The sequence below is a fragment of the Pteropus vampyrus genome, unplaced genomic scaffold (assembly GCF_000151845.1).
Source record: "Pteropus vampyrus isolate Shadow unplaced genomic scaffold, Pvam_2.0 Scaffold19, whole genome shotgun sequence".
Classification (NCBI taxonomy): domain Eukaryota; kingdom Metazoa; phylum Chordata; class Mammalia; order Chiroptera; family Pteropodidae; genus Pteropus; species Pteropus vampyrus.
In genome coordinates, this window is record NW_011888800.1 from 1,707,275 (window position 1) to 1,711,717 (window position 4,443).

At 36.9% G+C, this 4,443-nt stretch overlaps 1 long non-coding RNA gene across 1 annotated transcript; it reads right to left on the bottom strand.

The window, feature by feature from the left end:
• Positions 1-3,430, bottom strand: LOC111736253. The gene is made up of 3 exons (XR_002779133.1): positions 3,369-3,430; positions 2,616-2,727; positions 1-79 (listed from the first exon to the last, which is right to left on the bottom strand). It is a non-coding gene; the product is annotated as an uncharacterized LOC111736253 (long non-coding RNA).
• Positions 3,431-4,443: the final 1,013 nt, after the last annotated feature.

A 4,443-nucleotide genomic window follows, 5' to 3' on the forward strand; every position in this document is an offset into this window, starting at 1 on the left:
GTGTTGTGTCTATTCATCTATCACAGGAAGACAAATCTTGTGGCTTGTCCTGCTTGTTGTGGTAAAATGTTTTTGAAATCTGCAAACACATTATTATTAAGAAAAAATAACATAAATAAGTAAAAGTGCCTGACCAGAGGGTCATGTGTCTTAGAGAGTACTAAGCTTAATCGTTTTCATATATGTTATCACATATTTTCATCTTCTTGATGATATAAGGATAAAAATGAAAAATTGTTGATTTTTTGTGAAGTTATTTATGCTCACTGCCAAAAATACATCAGACCATACAAAAAAACATAGAGTGAAAGATCATACAAATAATCCCACCATATTAAGATATTTAAACGTTTCAATATATGTTTTAACACATATTGCAAAAAAAGATCATAATGTTTTATAACCTGTTTTTATCAAAATATTCTTAACATCTTATGATATTAGAACATATAGACCTACTTTAATCTTTAAAAATAAAAATTCCTCCATAATATTTCATTATATGGAGGTACTTGACTTATTTAACCAATTCCTTATTAATAAACCTTTATATTGTTTTAAAATTTTTTTACTTACGATGAACACCATTTGTTTGATTATTTTCATAGAAGGTATTCCCAGACTCTGGATCAAAAGATATTTGTACTTTTAAACTCCTTTGTTTAAATTACCTTCCAAAAAGGTTTTCAGTGAATAAAATTACTTCCCACTTTTCCATGGACCACGCATAGAAAGGTTAAACGGCTTGCTGAAGATAATTCAATTACTGACTGAGATGCCTTTATATCTATCTATTAAAAACCTGATTTGAGATGTTTTAGATCTGAAAAGACCCACTGAAATCACCGCAGCCAAGTCTACTATTTTTATAGACAAATTGAAGAAGGAAGATGTGGAATTCCTAAACTCAAGGGCCTCTCTCTTCATTCTTTTCTTGAATTAGAGTACAGTGTCTGCAACTTGATTTGAAGCCATCCTGCCACTCCAGTGTTATATAGGCTTTAGATTCTCTTTAATGGGCCTATATTTTTCTGGTAGTTGGGCCATTCCACCACAACTTTAATCAACCTCACTATGTAGACCAGCAGTCAGGATACAGATAAGATCTCAGACCTGGTGTCTTAAAACAGTTTTTTTTCTTAAGTTGGAAATGATTCTCTTTAAGACCCTTCCACCTCTAGGATTCAGTGATGCTTTTTAGATATTTTCCCTAGGATCATGTGTGGTTAGTTCCAGGCCCTCTCTGATGACCACTAGGCGTCAGACTTTCCCATCTCTCCTCCAACTGTGCTGCTTACTCAGTAATTAACTCATTTGCTCAGAGTCATTAGCTCTTATCTAACTGAGCTTCTTTGTCATCATATGAACATGGTCATTATGATGTAGAATTCTAGCAGATTTCAACAGGACTTATTAAGTCTGACTGTCTCCTAGTTACTAGCTTTTCATCAGAGTTCTTCATTGCAAAGTCCAAGCCCTAAACCAGGAGGAGGTGAGAGAAAGACTTATAAACAGATTTTTCACCATTTCCAAGTGAAGCCCCAGAATGTCACTACCTTTCACTGCATAGATATCTGTACTGTCGTTGCTGATAGGGTGCTGGTGTAGACAGCTCTGAACACCACTGCTCATTCGTCTTAACAACAATGCAATGCCAAAGCGGTCAACAGCAGACTCTGAATTCTGTACACAAGGTGGGTTGAAATATAACAGCATATCATCAACCAAGCATGTACTTGATGTCCAGGCATACAGGGCACTGTACTTGAAGTCCAGTAAAGGATATTTTCATTCAGTCAATCGTTCAATTATTCAACAAGTATCTGTTGAACACCTTCCAGGCACTGGGGACCCAAGAAAACAAGGAGTGAATACACCATTGGTACGCTTGTGAAATAACAAGACCACTTTCACATCACACTCAATTCCAGGCTGTTTGATCCTTCCCATTTTATAGGAAGCTGTAAGGCTGTAAGGTAAGATTAAAGCCATGGCCATGTCTCCCAGCCAAAGCAAGTTTTCCTTTGCAACTATGTCACCACCCTCTTGCAGGGCCTTGGTGCCATATCCTCAGCACTTTATCACTTTCTTCTCTTTTCTCCCAATTGACAACATCTCTGAGAGAGGGAAGGAGATAAACAGCACCTTTATCACAGACACGGGAGAACTAAAACAGAGAAAAGTGGAAGAGGTTTTCTCAAATAGCATAGAATGACAGAGGCTGAACCAGCATTCTGAGCTCCATGAGCTGTGTTATAGGGGACCCCATGAAAAAGGTTTCAACCAAGACACAGATAATGAATGACATGAAGTACAGTGCCTTGCAGAGAGCAGCTCCTTAATATTAGGAACCTGGTGAATGAGAACAGAAACTTTATTTTGTGAACTAGTTTCCATGAAACACAGCATCCTGTATATAATGCCTTGGAGGAAGAAAACTCTCATTCTGGAGACATCTTATCACCTTCCATTCCTGGAGAAAGATGTAACATCCCTTGACAGACTCACTCAGGAAGATGCATCAGTTGTGATTTCCACAGCATATGTCAAATCTTTACAGAACTGCTCAGCCCAGTCCCTGTAGCTGAGATTTATTTAGATTTATTTTAACTTACCCAAGAAATCACCATTACCAGTGTGTGTCTCCTCAGATGACTGGATGTTTCCCATCTGGTTATTTGGAACTTTGCTGAACACTTCCAGGAATTTTCAAAAGCCATAATGTCTCTGTAAAATATGGCTATAAAATAGTGAGACACACATTCTCCTTTTTCCTCTCCATAAGCACATACTTTCTCTGAATAAATCAGAATTGCTCAATTTTCTCTGAACTTTATATTGAACTGGTGAAAAAAAGAATATTAATTAATTAATTAATTAATTAATTTTTTTATTTGTTTGTTTTTGGTGACACTGATTAACAAAATCCAGTAATATATATATTGCATTGTGTGTTCCCTTCCCATAGTTAGATTTCTTTCTATCACCACATATTTGACCCCTTTTACTCCATCTACCTCCCTCCTCCCCTCTCTCTCCTAACTCTCTGGTAACCACTAGTCTATTGTGCATGCCCATGAGTAAGAGTATTATTTTTAAAACAAATAAACGCACACAATAGCAACAACAAGGACAATAAAACAAACTATCAGCTTCTTCATAGTCATAATTTATAGAAGTCTCAGATCGTCTTTTCAATTTGCATTGCCAGACTCCAAACGATTCCATTATAGAATCTTCTCCCCTTCCTAAGAAATGCATGTAGTGGCTGGGAGCCACATTTCTTTCCTTGTCTACTGCTTCTAAAAAGGGATGTGACAACATTGATTCACCCATCCAACCCGATGCCAAGGCAGCACCTCACCTACCAGCCTAGCACCCAGGCTGCCAGCTCCCTCAGGTCAGTTCAGCTCTCACCATATGAGTCATCTGAAAAATTGAACTGGGCAGCTCAGCCCTTGAATAGCCATTCCACTCTTGTGAATATATTTTATGAATAAGCGCTCAGCAACCACGCTAACTTCAGTTGAGAAACAAGATATGAGTATTCATTTCCTTTAGAGCTAGAGTAGAGAACAAGCTTCTGAGGGCAAAAAGTGATCGGTGCTAAGGTCAGGTAGGTAATTTTAAAATGTGAGCATTGGGATAGCCACAATTTTTAGTTTGGATAAACTAAAAACCACATATTGCACTGGGAATTGTAGAAGGTTAAGAGATGGAATGCGCATCCGTATTTGGGACATTAAGAATGGACTAGGAATAAGAGTTTCCAAAACATACTTCTACCCAAGACTCTACATCTCCTATACCTCCCCAACTTCTGTTAAGCAGCTAAGACTGAGAGTCTGTGAATCTCCTGGGTACCCAGCAATCAACTCAGACTACTCCTGCTGCCTTAGCTTATTGGCTCCCCTTGACTTTACAGGGTTCAAAACCTGAACATTTTATCACAAATAACTATAATAGTAGTTCATCAAATACAAGAAATAAAATAAAGCTTCTTAATCGCCATTGGATAATGTTTATTGAAGCAAATGTATTAATTTATTCTGGTTTTCAACAAACACTTATGTAACTATACACAATACAGCTCTGTACTCAATGCCATAAGAAATAAAAAGCATTGTGGCCTTTAGGGAGATTACAATCTAGTATAGGCTGCATTGCACTTGTACCATAACTACAGGTCAAAACAATACCCAAGCCTGGTCAATCAGGTGAAACAATGTATAAGATGTGCATGTGTACATGTACGTGGAAAAGTGTGGAAGTGGATGTTCTACTGAGATGAAGTGATTTGGTGGTGATAAGTGTATAAATAATTTTTATTTTCTTTATGTTTCAATTAAAAAATTTTTTTTCATAATGAATATGTAATATTTGTATAAGTTATGTTTTAAAGCTCAAATAAGAGAAATGAACAATTTGGATGAGGGAGTGCTT